Here is a 17263-nt window from a genome sequence, read left to right on the forward strand (position 1 = left end):
GGACAGGTGAGCCCAGGAGCTCAGTGACTGAACACCCTTAGCAACACTGCCAAGAACCTTTTTCTCTGGAGGTTTTGGCTCTGTGTCTCTTGCACTCACAGTCGCTTTCTTGCTTTGTTCTGGGTGCACACACTGGGGACACGGCAGTTTTGAAAAATGTCGAGGTTAACCTCTATAATTGAAAATTGGAATACAGGCCTCAATCCCGAAGACATGTCCTTTGGGGCGCATTTTGTCTGATTGGTCTTTATATGGGTACCCTCCTATGACAAGGAGAGAGATGATATTTTCTTGTAACACCACATGGCCCATGTACTATCTGAATTCAGGAGAAAACTGGCCCACGAATGGGTCACTAAATTATTATGCCATCTTGAAGTTACAAACTTGGTCAAGTATCAGGACAATTAGATGAAATCCCATAGGCCCAAGGTTTTATGGCACTGCATAATAAAGATGCAGAGCAAAAGGGAAGCAGTTAATGGTACAAAAGGGGGACAAAAAAGAAAAAGGGAAAGTGGTTTTAGGAGACAGTTCTTCTGAGCAATCAGAAACCTTAGAAAATCAAGTTATATTGTCTGGTACTAGACCCTCAGCGTCTCCAGTTCTGGCTAGTCCAGCACATTTGGAGGAGCCAGCACCCCCATACACTGCTGAAGGAGGTTTGGAAGTCATCTCACCCATTTGTACCCAACCGGGGATGCAATTCAGTCAGGGGCTGTCAGGAGAAGTTTAAGACTGGGCAGTATCCTTTACTGCAAATACCTATTGGACTAAATCAGCAAGGCCAACCACAGGCTAGCACTGGGCACATACCCCTTTTTCTACCTCTGATTGATTGAATTGGAAAAATTCTCATCCTCCCTGTCGTACTGATCCCTCCAAGGTGATGATGGACTTGGTAACAACTATTTTTAATACCCATCATCCTAACTGGGCAGCCACACAAGCCCTACTGAATATGCTTCTTACCAGTGATGAAAGGAGATTGTTCCTAGATAAGGCCCAGGAAGAGGCTGAGTGACTCCATGCAAAAAATCCTAATGGTACTCCAGCCCCTGTGGCTGCCATCCCCTTGACGGAGCCTGATTGGAACCCTCATGCAGAGGGCTTTCCTAATTTTAATCATTATAAAAGATGTATAGTAGCAGGACCCCAGAACAGGGTCCCCAAATAAAGAAGCCTTAATATGGTCCAAGCAGTGCAACAAAAAGCAGCCAAGGACATGTCGGAGATCCTGGAGAGAATTTATGAGGCCTATTGCCAGAGGCCTATTGTAAGAATCCTGGTGTGGCACTGTGGGTTTACGCACTGGACTGCAAAGTCAGTTTGAACTACAAGGTCGACGGTTCAAGCTCACCAGTCACTCCTTGGAAATACTATACAGGGTCGCTATGGGTTGGAACTGCTTCAAAGGCACTTAAACAACAACAACATTGTAAGAGGGAAGGAGCTCTGGTAGCATAGGGGTTACAAGTTGGACTACCAACCTGAAGGTCAGCAGTTTGAAACTACCAGCTGTTCTGCAGGAGAAAGATGAGGCTTTCTGCTCCCGTAAAGATTTACAGCCTCAGAAACCCTATGTAAAGTTGCTATGAGTCAGAACCAACTCCACGGCCCATAACCACCACACTGTTAAGAAGGAAGGCCAGAGTCGAAAACAGGCATCTGAGCAGCTGACAGATGGTGGAGTGGCGGGGTCTGAAGAGGATTGAGGATGCCCGGGAACTGCCAGGGAATGACCCATCCTATTGCCATTGTTCCCCAGGAACCCTGGTAGTGGAACAGACTGGACTTTCTCTAGATACTGGAGCTATTTATTCAGTTTAAATCCCTACTGGAGCTGTAGCTAGAGAAAAGCAGCCTGTTGGATAGCCTAAAGCAACTTATTACCCAGATTCCCATCCCCAAGAAAACAGCTAAGGGGATTTGGGGAAATGGCTGGATTCTGCCAAACACATTGGTTAGAGATTCCAATTATCAGGTAAAGTGGAAAAAATGAACCATACTTTAAAGAAGCATGTGGCTAAATTATGTCAAGAGACCCACTTACATTGGGAACAGGTCTTGCCCATTTCCCTACTCTGAATACAAGTGGCCCCTAGAAGCAGGTTTAAGTTGAGCTCTTGTGAGATTGTGTATGGGCACCCCTTCCAGGGCACCTCATTGCAGCAGGACCCCAATATAGAGCAGGACTTGAAGGTCCAAAGGTATGTTCAATACATATAAGTTCTGTCTGTAACTCATAAGCTGATCCAGAATTTTACCCTGTTCCAAAATATGAAAAAGGAAATAACCTATTGGAATATTTACCACTGGAGACCAGTGGTAAAAGAAAAGGAGAAAGACATGTTCTCACTCCAACATTGAACAGTCACGCCCAGAGCCAGCTGTTTACAGTTTTCTAGATGCATCACTCATTGTAGATCTTATCTTGAAAAACATCATACTTAATTGTACCAAGTTAGAAACAGGTGGCCTGGAAGGGTGCCCATACACAAATTCGTAAGCAGCAATTGCTAGGATGGCACAGGACCAGGCTGTGTTTCGTTCTGTTGTACATTAAGGTCACTATGGATTGGAACCAACTGGACAACACCTAACAACTGAAGAAAGATGACTCAACAGAATGTGGAAATCACTGAACAATATCATTAATATCACATGCAAGTAAAATTTTGCTAAAGATAATTTTTAAATGGCTGTAACAGACAGGGAACTTCAAGCTGGATTCAGAAGAGGGTGTAGAATGAAGAACAGTAATTTCAGATTGAATAAGTATAGTAAAAGAGTATAACTCTGATGCACACCTTTCTTGATTTTAAACCATTAATTGTTCCCTTGTTCTGTTTGAACAACTGCCTTAGTCTGTGTACAGGTTCCTCATGAGCAAAATTAAGTGTTCTGGAATATTCATTCTCCACAATATTGTCCATAGCTTATCATGATCCACACAGTTGAAAACCTTTGCTTAGTCAATAAAGCACAGTTAAAAACATCTTTCTGGTATTCTCTGCTTTCATCCAAGATCCACCTGACCTTATATACAACAGAACGAAACATGACCCAGTCCTGTGCCATCCTCCCAATTACTGCTACACTTGAGCCCACCATTGCCACTGTGCCAACCCATCTCACTGGTGTCTCCCTCTTAGTCCCTCTCTTTGGAAAGGGTACAAATATGAATCTCTTCCAATCAGTTAGACAGGTAACTGTCTTCCAAATTTCTTGGCATAGATGAGTGAGTGCCTCCAGTGCTGTCTCAGTTTGTTGAAAGATTTCAATTTGTTTTCCATCAATTCCTGGTGACTTCATCTTTCCCAATGCCATCAGTGTACCTTGCTTGGACTTCTTCCTCAGTACCATTAGCTCTTCACCTTATGTTTCCTCATTATAAGTCAGAATTGACTTTGGGTCGTGACAAGCTATGGATAACATTGTGAAGAATGGGTACTCTAGAACACTTACGTTACCTCATTATAAGTCAGCTTTCGACTGTGGGTCGTGACAAGCTATGGATAACATTGTGAAGAATGGGTACTCCAGAACACTTAATTGTGATCATGAAGAACCTGTACATAGACCAAGAGACAGTCTGAATGGTTTAAAATCAGAAAAGAGGTATGTCAGGATTGTATTCTTTCGCCATATTTATTCAGTTTATATGCTGAACAAACAACCCGAGAAGTTAGATTATATGAAGAAGAACATGGCATCAAGATTGGAGGAAGATTTATTAACAAACAGATGGAGGGACACAGGATGAACTCAATCCCAGAAACTGCTTATATCTATTCACCAGGATCAGGCAATCCCCTGTTAGGATAGTTTCAGGTCTGGAGAGGGGACTTGATGTGGTAGAAATTGAAGAGCACAGAATTCTTTGGGGAAGCATTCTAAACCAAAACCACACTGTCAACAAGTCAATCCAGACTCATTGAGACCCTGTATAGAGTTTGTTTTTAAGCGCCATCCATTCGGTTCTGACTCATAGTGACCCTATGCACAATAAAGCAAAATACTGCCTGGTCCTGTGTCATCTTCATGATTGTTGTTACGTTTCAGCCCATTGCTGCTACTAATGTACCTATCCATCTTGTTGGGGGTCTTTTTCTTTTTCGATGACCCTCCACTTTATCAAACATGATATCCTTCTCCAGGGACTGGTCCCTCTTGATAACACGTTCATAGTATGAGAGACGAAGTGTCGCCATCATGGCTTCTAAGGAGAATTCTAGCTGTACTTCTTCCAACAGATTTGTTTGTTCTTCTGGCAGTCCATGGTCCTTTTAATATTCTCCTCCAAAACCATAACTCAAATGCATCAATTCTTCTCTGGTCTTCCTTTCTCACTGTCCAACTTTCACATGCATATGAGGCTATTTATTGTACTATAATGTTTACTAAATTGTCCTGATTTTCCTCGTTTTGTTTTGATGTGCAGATATATTAATTTTCTTTGAGGTTATCCTGTAATAGATTATTTTTTTCCCTATTTAAATTCAAGTTATTGTCTGCTGTTGTTGGTTTAGTCCAAAGAACACCCTTTTTTTAGCATTTCTGTGAAGTTGGTCTGGTCATTACAAATTCCTTTAATATATCTGTTTATCAGGAAATATCTTAATTTCACCATCATATTTGAGGGATAGCTCTGCTGCTTATATGACTACTGGCTACAGGGTGGATACATGTTGACTTGGGCAAATGGGAAGGCAATGTACACTGAAAGGGAAGTTGACAAGAAAATGATGAAGGAAGGGGAAGACATGGGGAGAAAGGCAAAAATTAAAGGCATGACATGGAGAGATGGAGTAGCTGGGGACTTTAAACCCAAAGAGGGAGAGGGGCTGTGTGCTGATGACTGGGGGGCAGGCTTGTAGGGTATAACCTTTGGTTGGTTGATGATGTATGGAAGGGATTGTAACCATGGCAATGAAACAATACACGATAGGATGAATGTAAAGCTAATGTTCTCCCATGTAAACTATCATATAATTCACAATAAAATATTTTTAAAAAAAGAAAAAAGGTCAGTGATTAGATCCATGAACTATTTCGTGGGAGAAAGATACAGCACACTGCTTCCATAAAGATTTTCAGACTAGGAAATGCTATGGGGCAGTTTTACTGCATTTTGTATGATTGCTATGGAGTCTTAGTGTGGCACTGTGGGTTAATGCACTGGACTGCAAAGTTGGTTTGAACCACAAGGTCAAAGGTTCAGTTTAAAAAAATAAAATAAAATCAATAGAAGTAAATGCTGCTGTATACAGTCCTGCAATAATGAGGATCTACAGGTAGATGTCCTGGTGTGGCACTGTGGGTTAATGTATCAGACTGCAAAGCTGTTTGAACTGCAAGGTTGACTGTTCAAGCTCACCAGCTGCTCCTTGGAAACCCTATACAGGGTCACTATGGGTCAGAATCGACTCGAAGACACTTAACAACAACAAACAGGTAGATGCATTTGAATTATAGTGGAGAAGAATATTATAAGCACCATGGACCACCAGAAGAACACACAAATCTGTGTTGGAAGTACAACCAGAATGATCTTTAGAAGCCAAGACGGTGATACTTCATCTTAGGATCAGTCCCTGTAGAAGGATATTTATTATGTTTGGCAAAGTGGATGGTCAGTGAAAAAGGGAAAGTGCCCCAACGAGATGGACTGACACACTGAGAGCAGCACTGGGTTCAAGCACAGCGGCAATTGTAAGGCTGACGCAGGACTGGTAGTGTTTCGTTCTATTGTGCATAGTGTCACTGTAAGTTGGAATCAACTCAACAGCCCCTAACAACAGGTGGATGCATGGATAGGCTGAATGGGTATGGAAGGGAGAGTGGGAATATACCCATAAATATATACAGGTTTGATGAAGGATATTTGCATATAGGCATTTACCTTTGCTGAAAGCATATCCATGAATCTGGTGGAGCATAGAGGGGGCAAAGTTATGAAAACGTCTAGGACATTATCAAATATCTTAAAGGAATGAATCACTGGGCCTTGAGGCTCAGAACCATAATCTTGGGGAATATCATGGTCAATTGACATAACATAGCCCACAGCCCACAAAGACAATGTCCAATATCCTACTTTGGTGAGTGTTGTTGTTGTATTGTTGTTATGTGCCATGGAGTCGGTTCCAACTCATAGCGACCCTGTACAGGGTTTCTGAGGCTATAAATCTTTACAGGAGCAGAAAGCCTCATCTTTCTCCTGCAGAACAGCTAGTAGTTTTGAACTGCTGACCTTGCGGTTCACAGCCTGATTAGTAACCACTACACTACCAGAGCTAAGCGCCATCAAATTGGTTCCAACTCATAGCAACCTCGTATGGGGTTTCCAAAGAGTGGCTGGTAAGTTTGAACTGCCAACTTTATGATTCGAACCAACCTTGTGGCCCAGTGCTTATCCTACAGCACCATGCCAGGACTCCACTGTGGTAGGTAGCAGCTAGGATCTTAAATGCTCATGAGTGGCCATCTAAAGTACAACTTTTGGTGTCTCCCTACCCAAAGGGAAGAGTGATGAAAATTTAAGATTTCTGGACACAATTAGTCCAGTGGACCACATAAACATCAGTATCCATGACCCTGAGACCAGAAGAACTAGATGGGGCCCAGTCACCTCTATCAAGTTCTCTGAAAGGCATCTCATTAGAAGGTCCTAGATAGAGTGGGACAAAATGTGAAACAAAACTCAAAATCATAAAAAAGAAAAAGACCAGGCTTACTATATGGAGACTTGTAAAGTCCCCAAGACTATGACTCTTGCTTGGTCACCCTTCAGGTCTGGAACTGTGGTTCAATTTTCAACCAAGCAACAGACAGGTCTATGAAAGGACAACACTAGTGAGGTATGCACACCATAGAATGAATAGTGAACCACTAGGGATCAAGGGGGCAGCATTTGCTAAGGTTGATTCAAAGACCTTGGGAAAGAAGGAGGGATGGAAACAAGAGGCACAGGAAGGAAGTGGGATGGGTGATGTTACACTGAGGGAATTGCAATCCTTGAGATGAAATGAAGTGTATGGTTTGTTGAGTGTAAAACAGATGATCTGCTCTATGAACCATCACTCATTTTACAATAAAAAATTTTATAAAAAGAAAAGAAATATGCTTAGTGAACTCTAGTTGAAGGGGTGGTGCCTAGGGGAATTGTAACTTATCCAGATGAAGAAAAGGTATTCTAGCTGAGAGTTCTGCTACCTTTGAGGTATGCAGATTGCTATCAATGATCGGCTCTAATGTGTGTGCCACCTTCCAGCTAAGAACCTGGAGTGGAAACACTGTGAAGGCACAGAGTCCTAATTTACACTTAGGTAGAGTCTTTCCTAGAAAGAAACTTGAAGGATACATTACTGAGCGGGACAGGTGAGGAGGGTCCTATGTAAAAGAATTAGCATTAAAAAGAATACCTTAGAAGAATTGCAAGTTTTGAATGACTGGGTATACACAGCCGGGTAGCAGGTACAGTGAGGACACTGAATGGCTAAGTACAAGGCTTAAGGGCCAGAATACACAAAACCTTTATTAAACTTGTGTGATTCTTGTTCTAAGAATCCCAAGGAGCCAATGAAGGGTTTAAGATTTGTAATAACTTTTAAGATTTCCAGAACTTACCCAGCTTCTTGCAGAGCCTTTGTAGTGTATAGGCCCCTAGGTAGACTCCTGAGTCCCATCCAGAACTCAGGTAGGACATTCTCACTTGAAAAGACATCAGACCAACCCAGAGTGGCTAGAGGTACAGAAGATACTTCCTGGAAGAAAGACCAGCAGGAAAAAAAATAAAAAATAGCAATTTGTTTGGCTATTACAAGAATAAGCAAGCTGCTCACCAGGAAGCCATCAAGTCCATTCAGGACAAACCCCTGTCCAAGACTGAACCTCAAATGTAACACACAAGCAGGCATGCAAGCTCACTGGCAACTGCACTGGTCTACATTTGAGTGGAAGTGGGGGAATCTGTAATGATGATATGGGCCGAGTTCAACCACGTTCCATAGACTCCTGTCGACCTCGTGATGAGACAGAGAAGAGGAGAGGCTGGTTGGTCTGAAGTTTGGGGAGACTTGGGAACTCCTAAGCCCATGGACGTTAACATAGCCAGGAAGGGATAGTGCTGAGAGTGAAGCGTCCAGCTGAAATGAAGTGGGAGGAGACGCACAAGAACAACCAAACTTGCAGATTGTGCCCATGTGATCTAGCTTTGATGGATTGACTGGAGCTCAACTGGAGGTAAAAGGAATTTGTTAAAGGAAGCCAAGTGTAAATTGCTGCAATTTGATGAACTTGACCTATACTTATGCAGTTAGCTCAAAACATCAACTAGGAAGCAAGTTTTCACATGAAAGATCAAACCTATACCCTCTGTACACAGGGTTGATAGGGATGAGCAACTTAAGACACTGGCTACCTAAAATGGAAGGAGCTCTGGTAGCGTAGTGGTTACGAATCGGACTGCGAACCTTAAGGTCAGCGGTTCGAAACTACCAGCTGCTCCGCGGGAGAAAGATGAGGCTTTCTACTCCCGTAAAGATTTACACCCTCGGAAACCCTGTACAGGGTCGCTATGGGTCGGACCCGACTCGATGGCACTCAACAACAACAACAACAACCTAAAATGGGGGGGGTGGGCTATAAAGGCACCAGGTAGCTAGCTTACAAGTTTTCACAAGGGCTGTTTAGTTTCTGAGTGTGAGGGGAAAGATAGAATCCCCACTGAATACTTTTCATCTTGTCTAGATAGGTCTGGTGAAAGGAGATGGGATAAAATTATGATTCAACAGTAATTGTTATGACTATATCACAACTGTAAATGTGTAAGTTTTGTAACAAAGGGGCGAGTAATTAATCTTACATCCCAGGAACAAGAGGACCTTAGGGCCATCAAAGAAGAGCATGAGCAGAATATGGGACTCTAACCAAAAAAGTAGCCAGAGATAATGGCATGGAGAGATCTGAAGACTCTAGCTAGGCTCATGGGATGAGACTGTGCTGGCAGCCAGGAGGCAGGGCTTACAGAATGTGCCCTTGGGTTGTTTAAATGACTGTTATATTCCTGAGGAAATAGAAGTAAACACTGTTAAACAATGGCGCATGGAGGGGATTGTAATCATTACAATGAAACTAAAACACATCACCTATTTTCACCTGTCTTGTTTTAGAGTATGTTGTTGCCAAGTGCCATTGAGTCCGTAACCCACAGCCCCACACTGGGATCCTTTTTAACAGGACTGAAGTTTGGAGTTAAAGACTGAAACTAGGAACAGAGAATAAGCAGCAGGATCAGTAGATGGTTCCCTAAAGAAATAAACTGTTCTTAGTTTCAACTCACAGCGACCAAGTACAGGGCTTCAGATGAGCAGCTGTTGAGTTTTAACTGGCGACCTTGTGATTCATACAATCCTGCACTTTTCCTACTGAGCCACATCAGAGATAGACTTTCAAGGACTGTTAAGTGATTATGGTTAGGCAACAAAATCTTTGGTGACGTTGTAAAGTGGTAAGGATCAAAGCTGGAAATGTTCAATATAAACACAACCCTTTATCACCCCCCTACAGGTCTGGATATATTCCGTCTCATGGTTCAATTTTCAGCCAAACAGGTCTCTCAAAGGTGTTACAAAACCCAAAGAAAAGAATACACTCAACATTTCCCAAGCTGAAGAATGGAATAAAAAATTCAAGCCTCAATGAGGACAAGAGATATCATTGCTGGCATCAAATGGATCATGGCTGAAAGCAGAGAAGACCAGAAAGACATTTACCTGTGCTTTACTATGTAAAGGCTTTTGACTTTATTATGTCAAACTAAACTATGGATAATATTAAGAATGCTCCTTAGAAGCCAGGTTAGTGACTTTTTGTCTCTTCATACAACAGACATTATAGATTTGGAAAAAGATCCTAACCCCCATCGAGGATTGGCACAGTGGCAACAATGGGCTCATGACCAGGTACTATTTTGTTCTGTGCATAGGATCAGAGTTGGAACCAACTCAGCACCTAACAAAGTATACAACTGAGTCTGGGTAGGAGCTATAGGATAAGCAACAGATCGTTAAGTGCTTATGGTTACTTAGTTCAAACCTTACCAGGTGCTGCTCATAAAGCTTCAACAGGGCTGCTAAGTGTCGAAAGCAATTTTTAAAAGATAACAGAGTACCCAAATTAGCACTGAAAGTACTTATTACCTGGACTAGTGAGTGGGAGGGTAGAGGGAAAGTCAGCCATCCTGAGATGAACCATGAATGTTAGGTCAATGGCTATTACTGTACACTTCGGTAAATTTTTTGTACCATCATTTTCATGAGACTAATAAACATTCACTTATATAAAAAATATTTTATTGAAATCTAACATATTTAAAAAAGATACATAAAGACAAAAAAATAAAAGCTATCTGCTTATCACAAAGCAAGCCAAAATTTCTAGACAAGTTTTTTCACAAGTTGTCAGGCTATATCAGAAAGTAGATAAACCAGTATAGTTCCTGGAATCTGTCCAACACCACATAAGGACATTCCTTGCACCAGCAAAATCCTGTAATTTCATAAAAAGAATATGAGTTAGAAAACATGTAGGTAACTGACAGTAATAAAAAGTAGGTTCAATTGTGGGAGGGAAGAGTGGGATCAGGTGGTTTCAAAGATCCTCAGAGAAAATCTCAGAGACTCTAGTCCAATCAGGTCATCATTCCCACTTTGGGGCTGGAAAGCAAGATGGAGGGCACTTACCATGGCAACCATGGAGAAGGGGCACGTGGCTCTTTTGTCACAACCTGTGCTTTATCAGGAACCACCACCACCAGGTCTCTCAGCCATCTGATAGCATTTCTGAAAGGCGGGGTAGAGTCCAATCAATTTAATGCAGGCACACTGCATAGCGCTCTGACTGATGCTTTCACACTAGCAAGAGACAAACAGAATAACCAATGAAATAGTTAAGAAGACAAGGTGGGGATCCCTGGTGGCTCTTCTCAGCAATCCTAGTATCCAGTTCCCCAAATGAGTCAGAACTTATTTTTGACATCAAAGCCACAGTCAGAGACTCTAGTCTGAGAAATCATCATTCCCAATTTAGGGACGGGAAGACTAGGATGAAGAGACGTCGCCCTGGAAAATGATCTAGAGTACACTGAAGGGAAAACAGCATAGCGGTTACCACGGGCTGCGAACCTTTAAGGCCAGCAGTTCGAAACCACCAGCCACTCTGCCAGAGAAAGATGAGGCGTTCTGCTCCCGTAAAGATTTTACAGCCTCGGAAACCCTGTACAGGGTCGCTATGGGTCGGAACCGACTCGACGGCACTTAACAACAAATATTAAAATATAGGAATCTTCATTCAAGGGAAGCAAATTGAGAGTAGTAGGAAATAAAATTTACAACTGCTGAGAATACTTGGAGGCTTAAAGACAACCGAAGGTTGTCAATACCTTGGGGTAAAATAAACTGGGTAAAGTACACTCACCTTTGTCCAAAGACGACACCTTGGATGGACGTCTTCAACTCCTAAAAGATTCGAAATGAGACACTGGAATAGTGTATTTCTAAGGGTTCCTGGCCATCAGTTTTCCCCTACACCCAGGAATCAAGGATGATCCCGACCCGTGGGATAGGGGCTGTCAGCGCGCTGCGGTGATGGCGTCAGCGAGACACTCAGAATCACCTGGGGTCATCATCACCCCCATCACTTAACTGCGACCGCCACGCACTTGGCTTAACACTCACCCTCGTGGCTCGGCAAACGCGCCTGCGGGACTCAGGTGCCTGGGAAGAAATCAAGGAGTCAGCAGAGGGCGGAGTAACTCCGGCCAAGTTCCCCTGCCCCGGGCTGAGTCAGTTCCGAGCAGAGGCGTCACAGAGATATCAGAAACTCTAGTCTGTAATGGAAGTTCATCCTTCACAGCCCGGGATTACGTCCCCTCACCTAAAAGAACCTCACGGTACCTGTACGTGGCAATGTGCCAGATGGCGCAGGGCGCAGAGCGCAGGACAACGAGCAAAGCTCCCACATTTCAGCCTCTGGCAGCTAGCTACACAAAGAATTTGTAATGGCAGACCCAGGGCAATTTATAGCAACGCGGCGAAGGGGGCCTGACAAGCATAGTTGTCCTCTTAGATGCCTGACTCGACCCCGCGGCACTTTCTCCATCGTTCGTTAGAATAGGAAAGAATCAGAGTGAAAGCGATATCATGGAGGTATGTTTAGTACCCTCCTGAGTAAATCCTCGGAGAAGTTTTGTAAATTTTGGAAAACAACAGAACAGGTGACTTGGCTGGCCAGGCGAAGAAAGCCCCCGACGCCGGCTAAACTGGCGCGCGCGGGCTTGAACTCTTTTCCTCTCCCTTCTGGGATGCCCCGCCCCCTCGACTGTGTGGGACGGTTAAAGTTGGAGGAAGGGACTTTGGGGGAGCTATTAACTGACTTCGCAGTTTGTGGTCCGGTTACCCTGGAGGACTGTAACTCTGCACCATCCATCCAGACAAAATTATCCTACCTTGCATATCTGTCTAGCACAATTGGTGTCATGTCCTTTTCATGAGCCTGGTGTGGCGCTGTAGGATAAGCGCTGGACTGCAAGGTCGTCAGTTCAAACTCAACAATCGCTCCTCAGACACGCTATACAGGGTTGCTATGAAGCGACTCAACAGCACTTAATAAAAACAGTAACAACAGGTGGCCACCTGGAAGTTGGTGAAAGGCAAGGGAAAGTGTTCAGTACTCTATGAATAGCATCATATTGTACTGGAGGCTTGTTAAACAAACCGGATTCCGGTTAGTTTGTTAACCTTGTTCTGTCATTTCCTCTACTCCTTCAATTCGCCATTTTGTTGTTAGTGCCTTCGAGTAGATTTTGACTCATAGCGATCCTGTATAGGAGCAGCTGCTGGGTTTGAACGGCTGACCTGGCGGTTAGCAATCCAGTACTTATCCTACAACGCCACACTGGGGCTGTATATTATCCCAAATTCTACCTTCCTTATCTCCCTTGTTTACAAATACAGATAGTGTTGGCATCTTTTTTTTCATGTTTTGTGAGAAAACCACACATAACAGGGTGATTTGGAGACCACAGACCTTGTAAAATCAATCTTTTTAGTCATCATTTAGTGATTTGTTGTTGTTAGGTGTCATCGAGTCGGTACTGATTCATAGCGACCCTATGCACAACAGAACGAAACACTGCCCGAAACACTGCCGAGGATATAAAGATAAAATTTAGAACGAAGTCGTGTGTATGCATGCAGGAAATACATCCTTTTACTTCTCCTGCAATTATTTTTCCACCAAAGTTTAAGCCTTCCATCAAAACAACAACAAAAAAAATCCTTTCCAAGAATCCTACAGTATCCCTCCACTTCTTTATTTTCAACACCCAGGGCTCAGTTCTGTTTGTGACTGTTGTAAAGTGATTGCTTTTAAGTTCCAAGATGTGTACCCTTCCTTATGTGTATAAAGCAGGTAATGCTTTCTAGTCTGATGTTGCTTCCTAATGAACCACTTCCCTAACTAGGAAGTCAGGATCTTAATTGGTTCAGCCTCAGGAATTCTCCTTTTTGCCCCTATTAAGTAGTTGATGGAGTCCTGCCTTAGCACTGTGGAATAAAGCACTGGGCTGCAAGGTCGCTTTGAACCACAAGGTTGGTAATTCAAACTCACAGCCACTTCTTGGAAACCCTATCTATATAGGTTTGCTATGAGGACCAAGAGGCAGTTGTTTGAACAGAACATGGGAACACAGGATGGTTTAAAATTAAGAAAGGTGTACAACAGGGTTGTATTCTTTCACCACACTTATTCAACCTGTATGCTGAGCAAATAATCCGAGAAGCTGGGTTATATGAAGAAAAATATGGTATCAGGATTGGAGGAAGATTCATTAACAACCTGCGATATGCAGATGATACAACCTTGCTTGCTGAAAGTGAAAAAGACTTAAAATATTTACTGATGAAGATCAAGAGCACAGCCTTAGTTATGGATTGCATCTCAATGTAAAGAAGACAAAAATCCTCACCACTGGACCAATAAACAACATTCTTATCAACAGAGAAAAGATTGAAGTTGTCAAGGACTTCATTCTTCTTGGATCAACTATCAACACTCATGGAAGCAGCAGTCAAGAAATCAAACAACAGATTGCATTAGGAAAATCTGCTGCACAAGACCTTTTTAAAGTGTTGAAAAGCAAAGATGTCAGCTTGAAGACTAAGGTGCGCCTGACCCAAGCCATGATATTTCAGTAACCTCATATGCATGTGAAAGTTGGACAGTAAATAAGGAAGGCCATAGAAGAATTGATGCATTTGAGTTATGGTGTTTGAGGAGAATATTGAAAGTGCCATGGGCTGCCCATAGAACCAACAGATCTGTGTTGGAAGAAGTGCAGCTAGAGTGTTCCTTGGAGGCCAAGATGGCCAAACGTCGTCTCTCATACTTCAGACATATTGTCAGGAGGGACCAGTCACTGGAGAAAGATATCATGTTTGGTAAGGTGGAGGGTCAGAGAAAAAGAAAGACCCCCAGCAAGATGGATTGGCCAAGTGGCAGCATCAGTGTGCTCAAGCGTGGCAACAATAGTGAGGTTGGCCCAGGATCGGGCAGTTTCCTTCTGCTGTGCTTAAGGTCACTATGAGTCAGTACTGACTCTATGGCACCTAACAACAACCAGATGATCAAACTTTTAAGCCCTTTCAAGTCTTGAGGCTTCCACACACCAGGAGAAAGGCTTTACCACCAATTTTGACCCCAGAAGCAATGGCATCCTCCTGTGCTCTCTACTACCCCTTCCCTGTGAAAATAAAATAAGCAGTACTTTCTAGTACAATGGTTCCCACCTCTGGCTAAACATTAGAAACACCTAGGTAGCTTTAAATATATACAAATGCCTAGAACCACAGATTCTAAGTTGACCTAGTAAAGCATCTGTTTCTTCTTAGCTTCCCCAAATGATTTTAATATTTGGGTGGAGAACTGTGTGACTCAACAGACCTGAAACTAAAGGATTTGTTTCCTCCACTTCTTGGCAGTTAAAAAATGAGGAGAGAGCCCCCAATAACTGTTGCTACAGCAATTAAACTACATTTTGCTGTGGTCAGAGATGTTATATATAGTACTGAAGGTTCAATTATTTTAAAAGTAAAATAGGTATGTAACAACTACCCCAGGAACCAAAGAAACTCTTACAATACATTCCTTTTCCTTTACAAGCTTTCAAGGAGGATCTTCCTGTACTTTGTTATTCTTAAAATGTTTCATTTTTTTTCAGAAGGCAAAGATTTAGTGAAACTATAATGGTGGACCTTTAATCTGATGGATTTTGGATTAGCTGTTTCCAGGCTCAGAGTTCTGGTGTGGCGCTGTGGGTTAATGCGCTGGACTGCAAAGTCAGTTTGAATCTCAGGGTCAATGTTTCAAACTCATCAGCCGCTCCTTGGAAACCCTATACAGGATCACTTTGAGTTGAAATCGACTCAACAGCATTTAACAGTTTCCAGGCTCAGTTTTGGAATTGGAAGGCAGTTGTAGTTCTCTGAGACTAGAGGAGGGGCTGAGGACACTGCTACAACAGGAAAACTGTCCTAGGAAGGAAGTGTGGGAAGGAAGCTCACTGTCTTGCTCTTCCTAGATTTATGCAGTGCAGCTTTTTCCCTCTTTTCTCCTAATTAAATTCACTATTGTTTTCATCGCTTTTGTTTTTAGATCGACCATAGAGTCAAAGAAGATATTGATTGTTAAACTTAGTGTAAAACCATCACTTAGAAATAGACAGGTACAACTAGATGGCAGTAATATTCAGGTACTATGGGGAAAAACCATAGAATTGATGCTTTTCAGTTATGGTGTTGGAAGAGAATACTGAAAGTACCATGGGCTGCCAAAAGAACCAACAGATCTGTATTGGAAGAAGTACAGCAATATTGCCCCTTGGAGGCCAAGATGGCCAAACTTCGTCTCTCATACTGCGGACATATTGTCAGAAGGGTCCAGTCGCTGGAGAAGGATATCATGTTTGGTAAGGTGGAGGGTCAGAGAAAAAGAGGAAGACCCCCAGCGAGACGGATTGGCAAAGTGGCAACATATATGAACTCAAGAGTGGCAACAGTAGTGAGGTTGGCCCAGGACCAGGCAGTGTTTCGTTCTGTTGTACATAGGGTCGCTATGAGTCGGTACTGACTTGATGGCACCTAACAACAACAAATAGGGAAGAAAAACCCTTGTCCCAAAAAACTGTCACTTGCTGCTTTCAGTTATTGGACTGGAAGCAACTGAAGAGACCATCTCCATATACTAACCTGTACAATGCACAAGCTTTAGAATATCTCATTTAGAGGTTTGTTGTTAAGTGCCAACTGCTAGCAGTCCAATACTTATCCTACAGAGCCACAGCACACCCCAGTTTAGAGGGTGGTGGCACGAAAACTACTGACATGGCACAAAAACCTTCATACAGTGCCTGGCCTACCTCTCTTTGGCAGCCATGGACCCAAACTCTCACTAAAGACTTTCGATGTTGGATTATTACAACTAGCATGAGATATTATTGCTTGTTTATTTCATACACGCATTTGCTAAAAATGTTAAGATTTTGGAAGGTCAGTCAGATGAAATGATTTGCTTTAAAAGGAAGTAACAAAAACTAAGAGAGGCCAAGTAATTTATACTTGGTAACAGCTGGAGTTTACAAAGCCAAGGTGTTTCATCTACCCCATAATCTATAAACTAAATAAAAGCCTACAAGATTCACAGGTGAGAAGTGAGAAATAAAGTTCAAGGGCTCAAAACTCAAAGTTCAGGGAGTAGAGAAGTCAAAAAACACCCTCCACCCTGCCTTCCCCTTTCTGCCAAGTCAACCCACATTAGTTTCTCTTTAACACCCTTTTGTGGACTCTGTCTCAAAAAAATGAGGGAAATTTGACTTTTCCCCAACAAGATGTCATTCACTTCCTACCCTGTTGTTAAGAGCCATTGAGTCAGTACTGACTCATAGAGACCCTATGCACAACAGAATGAAACACTGCCCCGTCCTGGGCCATCCTCACAATTGTTGCCATGCTTGAGCCCATTGATGCTGCCACTTTGCCAATCTATCTCGCTGGGGGCCTTCCTCTTTTTCTCTGACCCTCCACCTTACCAAACATGATTTACAGTTGTTGTTGTTGTTGTTAAGTGCCGTCGAGTCGGTTCCGACCCATAGCGACCCTGTACAGGGTTTCTGAGGGTGTAAATCCTTACGGGAGTAGAAAGC

The sequence above is a fragment of the Chrysochloris asiatica genome, unplaced genomic scaffold (genome assembly GCF_000296735.1).
Source record: "Chrysochloris asiatica unplaced genomic scaffold, ChrAsi1.0 scaffold00333, whole genome shotgun sequence".
Taxonomy (NCBI): domain Eukaryota; kingdom Metazoa; phylum Chordata; class Mammalia; order Afrosoricida; family Chrysochloridae; genus Chrysochloris; species Chrysochloris asiatica.